The 17,795-nt window shown below is 41.0% G+C and overlaps 1 protein-coding gene across 2 annotated transcripts in view; it reads right to left on the bottom strand.

Annotated features, from left to right (window-relative positions):
* The window catches only part of PRKCA (protein kinase C alpha), a 139,382-nt gene extending 127,464 nt beyond the window's left edge, over positions 1-11,918 (bottom strand). For both annotated transcript variants that reach the window (XM_077924028.1, XM_077924026.1), the window contains exon 1: positions 11,900-11,918. The gene's annotated coding sequence lies outside the window, so the exon portion shown is untranslated. The remainder of the gene's footprint in view (positions 1-11,899) is intronic.
* Positions 11,919-17,795: the final 5,877 nt, after the last annotated feature.

Consider the following 17,795-nt stretch of genomic DNA (forward strand, 5'->3'; position numbering starts at 1 on the left):
GATGAGCGCACAACCCCAGAGTCATCTGCGACTGGACCTAATGTTTGAGGTACCTTTACCTTTACCTAGTGCTAAGCGCATTCAGTACTGTTTATACACAATCTAGTACCTTAGAAATAACACTCAGGAATAGATATATTCCAGAGAAGGTGAAGAGTTTTCTTTCTCTTTCATAATGGGCATATGTACATATCAGCAAAAACTTTCATTTGAGAGAAGGAAGAAGGGTAACTAGAATTCATGACAGCTATGTGGAAATGTAATGTCAGAGGAACAGGAAGGTAAGAAACAGAAGTTGGGTCATGAACCAGAAAATACAAAGACACAGGATTAATGGATCACCAACCATGTACAACCACACTTCGAAACCAGGTGAGACATTTCATACCCAAAAAAACTGCACTACCACTGCTATAGAACCTCCAAATAAGCTGTTGCTTTTTAAGCAAATCCCGCAGCACTATACCTTCTGGTGTAATGCAATGGTTTGGGGGCAATGTCCTCAGGAATAATAGGAACAACGCAAAAAGCAAAAAGCTAATGCAGAAGAACTCCCAGAGTCTTTATGATTTGCGACAGGCAAGGCACTCCTTTTGAAATCTATGTGGCTTACAAGGACTGCATGCATGAGTTCAGTCCCTGGCATCTCCAGGTAGGGAATAGAACATAATCCTGTCTCAAATTCAGAAGAGCTGCTGCCAATCAATGTGGACGATACTTAGCTAGGTAGACCAATGGCCTGAGTTGGTTATAACACAGCTTTCTGTTTTCCTATGTTTTGTATCAGTTCGCTTTGAATTCCAGTTGGCATTCTTGGTAAAGTCATCATCCTTTTGCCTTACAGAATACTTAAGATGAGAAAAGAAAACCAGATAAATATAGTTTGTAACCCAGTGTAAACTTTTTGAGATGGACTTTAATTTTCACCCGGAGTTAAATACTTGCGTCCTCACATAGCAGATGAGATTCACACACAGCAAGGGGAACGTTTTGCCATTGCCACCCAGTGTAGGGGTGATGAAAGAAGGGCTTCCTGTGTAGGCAGCCTTTGGACACAGCTGAATCATTGTTCCAGTCGGTTTGGAAGCTGCACTTTCAAAATATTTTCCGCATGAAAATGACAGACTTATTGCTAGGAAGAAGGAAGCATGGGAATAGGGAATACAATGCAGCGTTTTTCTTCAGGACAGGCCAAGCACGATGTAATTGCCTTCTTGGCCAGCCTAACTGTTATTAGTAGAGGTTTCAAACTTTCAGAAACGCCGGAGCCATACGCAACCTCAACAGTTTGAACTAGATGTTAAACTCATAACAGCCCTGAATGAAAATTTATAAATCTCCACCATCACCTTTGGCCCCTGGCTTTGCCAATGGGCCACTATAATAGGGGATAAAGTGCAAGAAGTCCATTGGCCTTTCCCCATTACTCTCTTTGCTCCCCAGGTCTCCCTCTCCCTTCCATGCCTTATACAGTCATACCTCATGTTACGGATGCTTCAGGTTACATGTTTTTGGATTGCGGACCGCGGGAAACCCGGAAGTACCGGAATGGGTTACTTCCGGGTTTTGCCACTTGCTCGTGCACAGAAGCGCTAAATTGTACTTTGTGAATGTGCAGAAGCGCCGGCTCCTCAGGATGCGAACTCTGTGGGTTGCAGACGTGCCTTCGTCATAGATTACGTCCTCAACCTGAGGTTCCACTGTATCTTCTTCCCAAAATGATTTCGAAAGATCTGAGCCCTGCACAGTCTTCGTTCCTGATCCCTACTTCAAACAGGGGAAGAGGAGAAGCTACTGTTGGATAGGGGAACCACTTAGGGTCAGATTTGACAGAAGGTCACACCAAGGCTACTAACTCTTTCATTTATCACTATTTCGTTTTTGTTTATCTCCTTTTTAATTTTCTGTGTCGTTGCAATGTAGGTGTTTTGCTGCACTGAATGATACTGCAGGCTTTGTGCTTTGAACTTTCTTCCGAGCTAAAAACAGTGGGCATTTCTTAACACCCATCAGGTACAACTTTTCAGACTTCAGGCTACTCCCAGTATTTTTGTAGCAGTGAATTGCTACTCTGCCCTTTCACGAGCAGTTCTACAGCCTTTCAGTAATAAAACATTTTGAGCATGAGAATTGTTTACGCTTCTGACCTTTCTTGACTGCAACTCGGCTATTCAGATCTGCCAGCTGCTGCTGCGGCTGGTTAATCAAATCAGCAAGGAGAGAAGGCTTTGCTCCCCAAAAGAGATAATTAGCTTGCTGGATAACATATGCCGTGGTTAAATCTTTGAGTGTTTGTCAAGCATTAATTTAGGGTTGTACAAGCCATACAAGAAGGTAGAGTTCCCCACCTCCCCCAAATGCATAAAGGTAATGAGGGTCAAGATGTCTAAGAGCATTCCTAACCAAAACAGTACATTCCAAAAGCTTATTCCTTAACCCCTTCCAACACTCCGTAAGCCTTCAAGTTTCAGCAGCAGCAGTATGCATGAATCACGGGAACTACACAGTTCTCAGAAGGACAAACTTGTTCTTCAGCAGTGTATGGACTATCTGCCACACAGAAACTGCCAGAAATGAAATTGTCATGCATCTACACCAAACAACAGCTGCAGAGGAAGAATGTGATGGTTGTGTTTGATTTCCTTCATAAGTAACTTCACAATTGTAAAACAGCATACACACACACACACACACAAGTTTGCATGTATGTAGTAACAGCTGCCCGACTCAGATGTACAAATGCATACCCATGGAGGAACAGCAAAGTTGAAACACTCCAAGGGAACATTTATTTTAAAAAACAAAAAACGCCACAAAGTAATTCACCAAGGTATACAGTGGTACCTAGGGTTACATACGCTTCAGGTTACATACGCTTCAGGTTACATACTCCGCTAACCCAGAAATAGTACCTCGGGTTAAGAACTTTGCTTCAGGATGAGAACAGAAATTGTGCTCCGGCGGCGCGGCAGCAGCAGCAGCAGCAGCAGCAGCAGGAGGCCCCATTAGCTAAAGTGGTGCTTCAGGTTAAGAACAGTTTCAGGTTAAGAATGGACCTCTGGAACGAATTAAGTACTTAACCCAAGGTACCACTGTATTTCCCAGACCTGTGTGTGATAGTGGATTGTATCCTGAGAAGTCAATATTGACCAGCTAGGATTGGTCCTCATGCCTTATCTCTACAACTGAGAAACCTTAACTACAGGGATCTAAAGTTTCCTTATTCTTCTTTTCCAAACACTCTAATCACAATGTTTGCTCTAGTTGTTTGTTCACAGAGTAAGGAATATAGAGAGGCTTGGAAAGCAAAGGGCTTTCCGCCAACCTCACTAGGAATAATGTGAATTAAATGTGCATTCAAATGTATAGTTGCTTTCATAACTAAAAGAGAAAGATAAATATGAAATAAAACAGCAGACTCCAATCAAGCTTCTTTAATAAGTCACATCAATCCCTTAGGTAGAATTCTTCTAGCACAAATTAATTCAGGCTCTAGAGCAGGTGTATAAAATGGATATGAAAAGCGGTCACCTGAACTGTTAATCACCTGATGCTATTAGAATGCCAGGTGACAACTTGAAAGGAGCTCATGCTTGAAGTTCATTTGCAAGCAGCTTCAATAAAACCACTTGTAAACTGACTTCAACAGTGGTGTCTCCACTTACTGATGGGCACCAGGAGACAATGACTTTGAAATCCCTTTGCAAAATGTTTGCATTGAAGCCACCTACAAATGGACTTCAAGGGTAATGCCTTTCAACACCAATCAGCTGATGGTGGCTGAGACACATCACCTTGGAAGCCCCATTGACAGTGGTTTCAAAACAAATGACTTGCAGGTAGACTTCAAAGTGATGGCGCTCACTTGACATATGTCGGGGGTGATGCAGGCTGTGGCTTGTGGGCCAACTAAAGATGCTTGCTGGGCCTAGCTAGGCCCGGAGGACAGAGTCTCCCCACACCTACTCTAGAGGGCAAGAGTTGCTCATTCTTTTTGTAACATGGAAAATTTAACATTAAACTAAGGATCAAAATTGTTGCTGTTGTTGTTTAGTCATTTAGTTGTGTCCGACTCTTCGTGACCCCATGGATCAGAGCATGCCAGGCACTCCTGCCTTCCACTGCCTCCCACAGTGTGGTCAAACTCCACCTGGAGCAGGAACCAGCAAGCCACTCCAGTATCCTTGCCAAGGAAACTCCATGGACAAGGGTCAAAATACATGTGACATTTGTCACATTTAGAAAAAGAACGCTTAACCACTCTGCTTTCACTTTGGTGGAAAAAAACAACTGGTGTGGAACTCTGATATAGAATAAAAACCACCCCATTCCTGGCTTTTATATTTGCCACCCTCCCCACCCCCACCCCAAAAAGGTACTGTCTACATTAAGCAAAACTTTCAAGCCTAAAAATTAGCTAGGAGAAAGCCTTGAAGGGCCCCATCTAGATCAGGAACATGTTGTGCTATCAGGGCTTGCAACTGTTTTTTTCTCCAAAAATAAAAGCAGTCGGATTAAGTGCACTTGTTTAAATCCCATAGCAAGACCGCCCCTCAAACTAAGGAAGTGACTAAAGAGCTGCTACACCACTGATAGAATACAAATTTGTCATAACAACTGTGTGATGTTACAATATAAAAGAGGACAGTGCTTTAGGGTTGGTTTTGTTATAAGGGAAAAAACTGCTCCTTTTCCCTTATGGGGTACCCAAGAGCCCATATAGAGTCCTTTTGTAGGTTCTCTATCGGTAGGAGAAAATAACAGAGGCCAACCAGAGAATATTGAGAAGCAATGCGGCTAGTAAGTCTGACGTTTATTAAGTATTGCAACAGGGCCCTCACCACATGCATGAGGGAGGAGGAACCCCGAACAATGGGGTGCAAACTCCTATATAGACTTTTGAAATTCCCACCCTCCAGCTCAAGACCACCACCACCCCCAATACATCATACATACATCACAGAAGGGGCGGTCTACATCAGAAATCCTGTCTGGCAGGAAACCTGTTGATGGGTTTACCTGGAAAGCCTGGCTATTCTTTTGTGATGATAAATACTTAATTCCTGAGTCCAGGTCACAGGCTAACTGTGTATTCATACACAGATAGGCCCTTAAGACAGGATTCGTAAGCAAAGAGACAATGGAGAGGTTTTCCCATTTCCTTTGTCCTTGCAGAGAAACATTTGAGGTCAATTTGGGAGAGACAAAATGGTTTCAGGACTTTTTTCCTGTACATTTATTTTATATCTTAGACCTTATAATTCTCATAACAGTTTGGGGTTGCTGTTGTTTTTCATTCAGAGGCATAAGAATTTTTTGAAATAAGTAAAATAAAGTAAGTATTACAGAGAGAGATATAATTCAATGGAACTTGAACCCATTTGTATGGCTAACTATAAGTAGGGTTGCTACATTTCAAAAAGTCTAGACACAAAAGTTGTTGAGCTTTTTTTGCCAAAGTTGTTGAGCAATATCTCAAAAAAATAAGATAATAATTGAGCTTTTTTTTAAAAAAAGTAAATTTTCCAAAAAAAAACCCCAACCAACAACACGTCCGAGACATGGGTTGCCATACACCTGGGTTTTCCGCCCACACGCTATTTTCAAGCAGATGAATCCCAGATATGTTCGGGAAGTTCCAAACGTATGGCAGCACTAAGCAAAGGGATAGTTCCTGTGACCAGAGGTACACACAGCTTCCTGAAAAGAGAGCAGTCTCTCACCCAATTACAACTCCCAGCATAAACTTCGACTCCTTTGGGAGGCAAACTGCCCTCTTTACTTCACATTCAGCTTCACAGGAGGTGTCTTATCAAACTCCAAAGAAGCTTCTGCACATGTCATGGGGCTTCTCCACATTCCATTTTTTCCAATACATCTCCTTGAACCGCAGCCAAAAGTTTCAGGGAGCAGTAAGGAGGACTGCAGCTACAGTGGGGCTTTGGGAAAAGAGCTTCTCAAGGTGATTCATTTCCTCCCAGATCCAGGGTGTTCTAACTCCCCACTCCATTAGTTCCAGATCGTCATTAGATCTTGGGGGAAGGGGTTCCCTTCTCACTGTCCCTTCCCCCTGGAAATACACCAAGCACTGGCACATTTGACATCTGTTTATTTGCCCAGGTATTTTTATTGGGTGGGATGGGTGATGAGGGGGTTAAAAACAATCTGAAATAAATAAATTGCTATGTGAGGATGGAGGTTTTGCTTCAAACCCTTGCCTGAATGAGATACTTTCCCCCCCTTTTTGTTTTGATTTTTGTAACAGCAAAGAGTGCTAGCAGACAGACTCCATCTCCATCACACTGGGAAAGTCTGAGAATGACATTTCAGAAATTGCTCCCCTGCCTGAAACCAGAAGGGCAAGAAGTAACAACTACCATGATTAAATGAATAAATATCTCAAAGACTTATCAAATTTATAACTTTCTCCCCCAAAATGAAAGTTTTGTAACTCTTAGTAAGCAGTTCACTGTGAAAAGAACATAAACGGAACAACAATCGACTCCCCATCATCATTACAAACACAGCAACTTAAATGAAAGGGTTCAGCCTTAGCAGCAAGAATTCTTCTGGCAAAGTATTGGAAGACACAAGAACTACCCACTCTGGAAGAATGGCAGACGAAGGTGATTGACTATATGGGACTGGCAGAGATGACCGGCAGAATCCGTGACCAGGGGAAAGAGACAGTGGAAGAAGACTGGAAGAAATTTAAAATATATCTTAAAAATTGCTGTAAAATTGAGGAGTGTTAAGATGTTAAGGAACTAAGAAATAGAGAATTGCAGCTGTAATCAATAAGTTAAAAAAAAAAGAATCTAATGAAAGTGAATTAAATAATTAGTTAATTGGAGGAGTTGCTGAAGAAATGTAAAACAAGGATGCAGAAAAGGGGAGGTATGGGGAAGTCCGGGAAGTAAGGTGCATGAAAATAAGATTATGAAATTATACATGTTTATATGTTTGTATGTTTTTGTTTTGTGTATTGTTTGTTTTTATTATGTGTTTGGAAAATTAATAAAAATTTATTTAAAAAATTTAAAAAAAATGAAAGGGTTCAGCCTTGAATTATTTCAATCTCAAATTCTGGGTTTTTCCTTTCTCCAGGCATACCACCTCCAGATTTCTAATTGGGAACACTTTTACTCCTACAGCAGCATGCATGGAGACATTTCAGTACGAAAATCTATTCTAAACTACACAAATTAAATCACTAAGGCTATAACAGTAAAGCTAAAACTGGCAAGGGACAGCCATATTTAGCGGTAACATGTGTCAGCCATAATCAGCGTCGTTTTAAGTCATTTCTTTATTAAGTCAGCAGATTTGGGGGGGAGGGATATAAGAAAGGCCTGATTCTTCATTATGCTTAATTGTATAAAATAGCTGTCACTGTTTTAAAGAGCTCCATGCCATGACTAGCATTTCCAAAGATATCCAACCTTAACTGTGACTGATATTACTGGTGGGTGTTGCAGCTTCCAAAAGTTTCTAACTCATTACTAAGGATCCAAGGGCCCAAGGAAACAGCCATTCCTGGTCATCTTGACAACCATTAATGTTCTACACCAGACTCCTGAGCACAAGAAGTGCTGATAATTGCAATTTTTCAGGACTACAGACCCAGAAACATTAGAAAACACTAAGTCTAGCAGTCTTGGATCCTGAATTACTGTCCCTGCTGCCGGGGCTTAAATCATTGCTGCTACAACATGTTGATACTTCCATGGCCATGTAGTGGGTGGCAGAAGGAGAGGAAGTTCCTTCAAGTTCCCAGCAGGGAGGAGGAAGGTTGTGGCAGGATCTAACAGACCCACATAGGACTGGGCTGAAAACAAACAAATCAAGGTCCTACATAAATGAGTTTAATTTAAAAGGGGAGACATAGCAAATTGAATGAGATAGTCGTCGTCATCATCATCATTTTTAATTTGTATACCGTCTTTCTATCTTACAATACTCAAGGCGGTTTACAAGATAAAATAATACAATACAAATTGAGAAGCAGAGATCACTAATGATGGCATTTGTAATAATACTTTTCACCGATGCCTAGTTGCAAAAAGATGCCCACAGAGAAAGTTTTAAGGCTGATCTATCAAATATTTTCCTATCAAAAGTTGTACAGTGGTACCTCTGATTATGTATTTAATTCGTTCCAGAGGTCCGTTCTTAACCTGAAACTGTTCTTAACCTGAAGCACCACTTTAGCTAATGGGGCCTCCCGCTGCTGCCATGCCGCCGCCATGCAATTTCTGTTCTCATCCTGAAGCAAAGTTCTTAACCTGAGGTAGGACAGAACCATCACACCAAACCATCACTACGATTTGGCATGTCTGAATTGATGATTCCAAGTTAGCAATCAGGCAGCAAATCAGATTTTTTAATCTAATGGTTTGAAAGGTTTTTAGCTTTTTTAAAAAACACACACGTAAAGCTATGTTTGGTGTGATATCTAAAGTACCTTAGTTGTGGCCATTGCACCACCTCAGCCACAGAGATAGGACTACCAGGCAGATAGAAAATGAAAGCACATACTCATGGTTTGCTTGTAAGAGAGGTAGTCAATGCAATGCCCTCTAGAAGTTGTTGGACACCAACACTCATCGTTATCCTTCTCGATGCATTTGGTTAATATTTTACATAACAGTATTGACTGTCAATAGAAATACGGAGGCTGGGAACAAAATGTTGAAATTGGAAGGCATGGAATGTTGTGCAAATGTTTTGTCCAGGGTAAATTATTAATTATGAGTGAATAAGCACAGTGGGAGTTCTAAACCTTTGGTTCACTCATTCACAATATTACACAAAATGGGATTAAGTCCATTCTTAAACCAAATTATCTGCTTTGAGCTGAATATGAGAAAACGGAGAAGGCATGTACTTCTCCTGATTTCAAAGTTGTTCCCCTGTTGTTTGGGGAAAGTGTTTGATGCTGAAACTATGGGAGGCTTACCAAAGAAATGTTTGAGAATCCTTAGAGTGTATAAAAGTGGAAGGTTTTAATACAGATTCCCATAAAAAATTCCAATTTAATCAAGAAATGAGACAATAAAAATTGCTTCATAGTATATTCTTTATATTAAAAAATAGTATATTGGGTTTTTTAAAGCCTGACTTGCATATTTCTCACATATTTACAAGCACACACCCCCAGCAAAAATTATTGGAAATATTAAAATTCAAAACAAATGGCTCTGAACTTGGAAAAGTAGGATTTCTGGTGTGATTTAATTAATCTAAAAGGAATAATTTTAGTGCTAACTCCATTTGCCAAAAAGGAGAGAGGGGGGAAATAGAGAGTGCTGATTAGCCATGTGCAATCAATTTCATTATTTGTGATTTGCAGTAGCACAGAAAAGATTACAAAGTGATGTCAGTAAAGAAAAATGCCATCTTTTCTGACTCTGCCAGCAAAACCATTCAAGGACTGAATCAATGGCTTCTGTGTTTAATTAAGTACTGAAATTATGCTGTCCCTTGCAAGTCAACTGCACTGAGGACCAATGCAGATATAGCACTGTTCAGTTTTCCTAATTACAACAGAAAGGCTGTTCCTGCGGGCTGGCTGGTTTTCTGCCATTAGCCGTCCACTGGAAATCTTTCTACCTGGTCACCTGGAGCCAATTCTAAATTTCCCTATGCTGCCTATTTAGAAAGCCTGTTGCACAGCATCCTATTTGCAGCAAAAAAGCAACTTTAGCATTCATTAAAAATGAAAGCACTGCATTAAAGACCAAGTTTCTAGGAGAAATAAAATGCATCTCTATATGGGGAGACTTTTGGCAAATAAACCTTTATTTATTTGTATGTCCCATTATGATAGATGAAAGGGATCTTACCTCATCTTATGAAAACATTTATTCATTTAAGCTGTCACACACACACACACACACACACACACACACACACTTACAGATCGCATCCTGCTATATTAGTGCATGCTCTCGCTCTCTCATTCTTTTCTCTCACACACTGGACACACTAGTAGCATAAAATGTAGGAGGTATATTCTCTACCATATTCACACTGCAGATTTCCATACACCTCCACGCGTGACTACAGCTCCAAAGCCAATACTCATGAATCATTACATTAATTAAAACACATGTATACCACCCATACGGTTTTTAAAAAGAGCTACAAGAAGACGACTAACAGTATTCATAAAGGCACAATAAAAAAGTAAATAGCAATTGAAACCAGGATCCATAACACACAATAAGGTGAACAGCAAACAGGAAGCAACTGATTAAATTCAGGATCTCAGAGGGAACAGCTGTAAACATCCCCAAAGAGGGAGATCCACATACCCTTCAACATTTCTCCGATGAAAATAGGGATGTCCCATTCCATAATGATATTTTACTATTTATACCCCACACATCTTACTGGATCACCCCAGCCACTCTGGGCAGCTTCCAGCATATATAAAAACATAACAAAACATTAAACATTTTTTTAAAAAACCTTCCCTATACAAGATTGCCTTCAGATGGCTCGGAGGTCAGATAATTCCATACCCTCCAAAATTTATCCAGTGAAAATAAGAACATCCTAAGGAAAAGCAGGACATTCCAGGATGAAATCAGAAACTGGGACAGCTTCTCTAAATCACGGGTGTCCCTGGAAAATAGGGACACTTGGAGGGGTTGTTGTACCAGCACAGAAGTGCTGGCTTTGGTGCCGATGCCCTGAGAGAGCTTGCAAGATCTCACCCAAATCTCAGGAGATCTTTTGCTCTCCTTGACATCTTGCAAGACTTTGATGAGATCTCGCAAGATCTTGCAGGAAATCAGCACCTATGCTGGCACTGCTTCTCTAGCAGAGGTGGGGGCATGAAAGGAGGCACCCATGAGGGTGCTGCTGTAAGAAAAACACTGGGGCCTAATTTGAATAGTAGAGTGCTTGGTGTCTGGTGGGCGGGGCTTGTGTGCTTTGCTCCGGAATCAGCCCCTCCCTTCAGTGTGTGTTCAGTTCTGTTCAGTTAAGAATGTCAGTTAAGAAGGACCAACTGTCTCTTGTTTCTTCTCTCATGTTGCTGTATTTAGTATTTAGTTGTATTTAGCTGTATTTAGTTTCTCTCATTGTATTATTTGTTAGTTTTCTTTATCATAAAAGCTTAGTTTACATTTACATGAGCCACTTATTTTTCTCAAAGGATGAGCTGGCCTTGCCTGAGATCATTATGGGCATGCACGCTGGCATCTGTTTACCTGTAAGCGCACGCCTTTAGTTCATCTTTTTAAAATAAATGTTTCTCAATCTACGAGCTTTGCCCAAAACAGCAGCCATGTGTATGGGTGGGTGGGTGGGTGGGTGGGTGGTTGCTCCAAGCCATGGGTATTTGTTCACATGTACACATACACCTTTTGCGATCTACCATGTTTGCACAAAACAGCAGTCCAAAAATAAAAATAAGCCACACCTCACTCCAAACTGCGTAAGGATTTGAAGTTGTTCACATGAAAGGCTGCCCGTTGCTTCATTTCCTCCCCATCTCCTCTACCCATGGGCGTAGTCAAGTGGGGAGGGCAGAGAGGTCCATAAATCTTGTGGGAAAAGGTAGCCTTTCCTTTGGGCTGATGGAAACAAAATGGAAGTAAGGAGCATGGAGTGAAACAGCACCCAGCCAAACATCACCACAGGGATTTTTTTCAACAAGGGAGGTGTTTGTCTTCCCCCTCGCAAAAACCCCAAATTTCACAGCATAGGAGTACTGTGAGTGGGGGCTGGGCGCACCACATTGGAGACCCCGGGCACAGTAGTTGGGGCAATCTCAGCCTTTATTTCCACACTGTCGCTCCAACCAAATGATCTGTCAAGAGAGCTATGGACAGGCCAGGACAACTTTCCTGTTATAGCTTCTGGGATTGACAAGGCATCTGAACCTCACCTGAGTCTACTCCAGCTGAGGAATCACACACCTACTCCCCAAGCTGGCGAGCCCCACCTGTGCTGTGGGTCCTTGCCTGTCTTCCCTCAGAACCGGCAGCTATAAATTCTGGAATCCTGAGGTCAAGGGTGCTTTTAATGAAAGGGTTAGTTCCATACTGTTTTTATTGCAATTACAGTGGTACCTCGAGTTACAGACGCTTCAGGTTACAGACTCCGCTAACCTATAAAATAGTACCTCAGGTTAAGAGCTTTGCTTCAGAAATTGCGCGGCGGCAGTGGGAGGGCCCATTAGCTAAAGTGGTGCTTCAGGTTAAGAACAGTTTCAGGTCAAGAACGGACCCCCAGAACAAATTAATTTCTTAACCTGAGGTACCACTATATGTGTATGTTTTAAACAGATTTTATATCTGTTTTAATATAGTTTAATATATATAATATTATATAGTTTAATATAGTTTATATAGTTTTAATTTTATTAATGTTTAGTTGTTTCTTAATGACTGAAATTTTCTATGGTGTTTTTTTTAGCAATTCTTGTTTTTTATCCATAAGCCACATTTGAGTCTCATCAGGGGAAAAACCTGGAGAAAGTTTGGGGATTATAGTAATTTATTGCCCTAATATAAACTACTTGTAGGGTATTAGGCATTAAGTTACTCCTAGAAGGAATGCATTTTAAAATAGTTTCCCTGAAAGCAAAATTAATTATGGCTGTCACCCCCCAGGGCACATGCCCATGGCCTTATAAGATGAGATGAAATTTCCGAGCTAACAAGAGTGGCTGAAATAGAATAGAATTGGCTTGTGTATTGCTAGAATCAAATAAACTTTACAGATATTGGATAGCTCTAAACATTTAATGCAAAGCTACCCAAAGGATTAATGATGATTTAACTATGAAGCTTCAAACCAGCTGCTTTGCTTGCCTTGAATAGCTAAAAACTATGCAAGAAATGGAAATGATTAAGTGTATTCATTAGTTGTAAATTATATTTATTATTTATTTTGGAGTTTATATCTCACCAGCTCTGCTTCAAAAGCACTCCAGGTGCCCTATTACATATTTTCAAGTATAGTTAATAAAGGCCAATCATGTCAAGTATTTACTATTCTTTGGAAACAACAAACCTGGAGATAGAATAACATATTTCTTTTTTTCAATTTCATTTATAATTTCCCATTAAATATAGCCTTACATTCAAAAACTGACTTCCCTCCCCCCTTCTATGATTCCATTTATTTATCCATTAAGACTGAATATTCTAATTTCCCCATATATTCATATTTCTCCCTTACCCCTTCAATACTTTATTTATTCAATACTTAATCTTCAATACTTTAAACTGCTGAACTTGCATTAACCCTGCTAACATTTTAACCTGTGAACATAGCTTTCAGATATTCTGCAAACACTCTTCATTCTTCCTTAAATACTCTGTCTTCCTGATCTCTTATTCTACTAGTTAAATTTGCTAGTTCTACATATTCCATTAATTTCATCTGCTAATCCTCCTTTGTTGACATTGTTCTCTATTTCCATTTCTCAGCATATACCATTCGGGCTGCCGTAGCTGCGTAGAGAAATAAATTCTTTTGGTCTGTGGGGTCCTCCATTCCTAATATTCCTAACAAGAAGGTTTCTGGTATTTTTATTAAAAGTCTTTTTAAACTTTTTTTCCCATTCATTATATGAATGAAATCCTTCGCAAATTTACATGTCCACCACCTCCATTTCTTGACACTCCCGGAATAGCAGTCATATTTCCATAGTGGAAAACGATAAAGGGTTGCATCCAGGGCAGAACAAGCTGAGTTCTGTTCCGTTTCTGACATCCTCAAAATCAAGGTAAAATATAGGTTCCCCACCCCCAAAAGTTTTAAGCAACATCACAGACTTTCAAAAAATTGCATTCCACACTCATGCACACACTGCAAAAAAGATACACAAGTTGATTATTTCCAGTGCCTAACACCGTCACTATATAAATATGACTAGTCGTAGTAGTTCCATGTGTGTGTGTATCTTCGTATGATAAACTGGCTTAGGCTAGGGAAACGAAATTCATGCTGTGCTTCAGTGTTTATGAAAGGTAAACAAGAGACATTTATGATTGCTGTGTTTTAATTAGGCCATTAAGCTCAAAGGCACCGAGAGCCATTTGAGCCGAAAAGAGCAGGCAGTGAAAGCCAAGCAAAATATTGGAATAATTTAATTTTATAATGTAAATCCAGAGTCTGACACATGCAGGAACACACTAAAGCACAAAGGCTGGGATCCACAGAGCCAGCTGTGCAAGCAGAAGCGTTTCTCCCTTCTTGCCCATTCCCAACCAGTAGACCTAGCTTGCGGGCCTGGAAGATCCCCTGATCATCATGAACAGCCTTTCAGTAGAACACAAAGGCATGAGGAGGGGCCAGAAATGATTGTGGAGTTCTGTAATCCCCACCACACTGTCATGAGACATCAACTGGGCTCCACAAGGTGTTGTGTAAGGTGACAGTTCACTGGATTGAGCATATAGATCCCAGCATCTAGTACAAGGGGAGGAAATTCGTCTGTCTCGAGTCAACACAACCACCCTCTGCCTCGGGGTCCAAGGCACAGATACAAAAGCAGGCATCAGAATTGCAATGTGTGGCACAGACGATTTATTAATTATAATATTTCTATCCTGTCTCTCCATTTAAAAACAACAACACAAGGCATTTGTAGCATACAAGATCTCCCCCCAGCCCTACTTAGTTGAGGGGACACATGCAGGAATGGGGCCAGCAACATGCCTTAAATGCCATTCCTTGAGCAATTTGCTAATATTCGTGCTGCAATGGGCAGTGGAACCATGCCCTGCTATACAGTGATCTGAAGACTGTGTCCGTCCGTCCCCTGGTGGAACCTTTTGATGTTTTCTCAATGAGCTATGTAGTGGTAGAAAAATGTCCCTGATAGATACCTTCTCAGTCTCAAAAAATAAATAAATGTGCACGGCTACAGGGGAGTGTTTGTCGTTCGTGGCAGCCATGGCAATGAGGAAATGGTAAAAGTCTGAAAACTGCTAGGCCAAGCCAAGACGCACAAACCAAGATTAAGCGCTTACCCAGTTAGGTTATCACGAGACTTTAAAACAAGTCAGAATATACCTATATGCTTTACCTGCAAAGGGCCAGATGTAGATGTGCTAGCAGGAACCAGCACAAGTCCGGCTAGTGAAACAGGATGTCCCCCAAATCAGCTCTGAGGGGTCTGGAGAACTCCAGAAAAGCACACAGGGATGTGATTCAATCAGACAAAATGAAATGCTTGAGAGCACAGAGCTGAATGCCTCCCATTGCAGTGTTAGAAACTTGGATACATAAGCTGGGTGCCTAATGGCTCCTTAAACCAGGGTTATAGTCACCAAAGAAATGCCAAATTGCTATTTTGGGGGCAGTCAGCTCAAAAGTCACATTTTTCAATACGACACTTTGGTTCCTTCAATTCATTCTGATTGCGCAGATACAATATAACAGGTCGAATTCTACAGGATGTGTTGCTAGCTTGTGAAAACAGTCAAGATCCAAAGATCCCCAAGCATGCACCTTCAGGTGGTGGAGACATCAGGCGCCATCCTGGCACCCTCACTTGGTTGCAAGTGGCCAATGGCCAGGTGCAAAATGCGCCTGGAGAATTTTGAATGCCCTATTGTATTTTGCCTTTACTCCTTGCAGCAACAACTACAGTACAGTACTGTCAAGAAGAAGAGGAAGAGTTTGGATTTGATATCCCGCCTTTCACTCCCTTTAAGGAGTCTCAAAGTGGCTAACATTCTCCTTTCCCTTCCTCCCCCACAACAAACACTCTGTGAGGTGAGTGGGGCTGAGAGACTTCAAAGAAGTGTGACTGGCCCAAGGTCACCCAGCAGCTGCATGTGGAGGAGCTGGGAAGCGAACCCGGTTCACCAGATTACGAGACTACCGCTCTTAACCACCACACCACACTGGCTCTCAAGCTGTTATATCACTTTCAGTTGCACAGGACTGCAGCCTAAACTCTTTGAAAACGGGGCACTCTGCAAATGAGTTTTTTCCTTTCTGGATAGTTCAGAAAGAAACACAGACCATTTTGAAGAAGGGGGAGGAAGGTAAACAGAAGAATGAGTGATAAGAGTGATCTGAAGACTTGGGGGGTGTAGTTTTGAAAATTAATTATTTGCTATATTTATTTTATGTCCACTTCCTTGCAAATTCCGCCACTTAACAGGTCCATTTGTCATATAACTATCATCTGAGGAATCACTGCAGTTAAATTCAAAACAAAGTGAATCACTTTGGCAGCATCCTTTGTAGCAGGGCCGATTTATTTTACTATGTGTTATACAGAAACCATCTCAAAACACTTTTGTTTATCAAATATTTCCTGCTCATTTTCCCACCGGAGTTAGTGACAATGCTGAATGAAAACAAATGAAAAGGAAGAATGTCTGTCAGATGAGCACTATATTAAAGCTTTGTGAATGGCAGTAAGTTTTTAATACCAATATTCGGAGGAAACGCTCATCTAGCCTCTTTAGAAGAATGATGTTTATATTCCAAAACAGTGGCTGGAACATTTCAACAGTACTTTTAAAACACACAACTAGGCCTATGTTTCAAGTTATGTCCCCCCCCTTCCTGTACTATTATGAGACTATGATCTATTACAGTAAAAAGAAATAAATTATTTTAAACCTTATTTACACAGCCAGATATTAGTCAGTAGGCCGAATACATAAAGTGAGCATGTATGGAACAAAATACAGTGGTGCCCTGCAAGACGAATGCCTCGCAAGACGAAAAACTCGCTAGACGAAAGGGTTTTCCGTGTTTTGAGTCGTTCCGCAAGACGAATTTCCCTATGGGCTTGCTTCGCAAGACGAAACGTCTTGCGAGTTCTTGCGAGTTTGTTTCCTTTTTCTTAAAGCCGCTAAGCCGCTAATAGCCGCTAAGCCGCTAATAGCCGTGCTTCGCAAGACGAAAAAACTGCAAGACAAAAAGACTCGCGGAACGGATTAATTTCGTCTTGCGAGGCACCACTGTACTGTGCAAAAATCACACAGATTCAACCATATAGCATTTAATATTAGCTTGCAATTATGCACATGACACAAAGCTAAAGGGTGTGAAGAGCCACTTTGGAGAGTAAGGTTGCAATCCTTAATTACTCTTATACTGGGAGTCTGAATGAAACCAAAAGCCAAATGGAAAGGATTGTGCTGCACTACTGCTAAGTTACACTTTAATAGCAAATGAAGTTGATACATGAAAAAATAGGGTTTAGGAAACAGATTGCTTATCAACATGATAGGAAGGCGACATTAGTGCTGTGTTATGACTGGCCTGAAACATGAAAACACCATTGGTATTGCAATGCTGACACAATATAACAGTAGCACGCTATGTTACCTTTATCCTAAGCTACAGATAGCACCTGTCCATCTTGGGATCAATGCTAGTGAGGCACAGGCATCAGGATGGAATAAACCTTTTGACAAAGAAATCATTTGCCTCTGAATGAAATTGTGCCTTTAGAAAAACACAGCAAAGCTTATTAATTCAAGACAATGAGATTTAAAACTACAGAAGGCCCTGATTACAAAACATGCAACGCATAGGCCACATTTGCACATGACAGTGAGCTAGAGCTGCAGAATTATTGTGCATGCTGCCTAATCACTCCTGCTGAATTTCTCGCCTGGCATGAGAAGGTGAAACAAACCAGGAAGCCACAATTGAACTTGGCTTCCCATTACAACCCATCCCGAGGGCGTGGCTTGTTTCTTAAGAAGACAGGACTCATATGCCAACACAGGTAGAAAAAAGTTAGGTAGAAAAAGTGACAACCATGGGTCCAGACATAACAGGAACCCAAGCCTAACTGT

The sequence above is a fragment of the Podarcis muralis genome, chromosome 2 (assembly GCF_964188315.1).
Source record: "Podarcis muralis chromosome 2, rPodMur119.hap1.1, whole genome shotgun sequence".
In the NCBI taxonomy this organism is placed as follows: Eukaryota; Metazoa; Chordata; class Lepidosauria; order Squamata; family Lacertidae; genus Podarcis; species Podarcis muralis.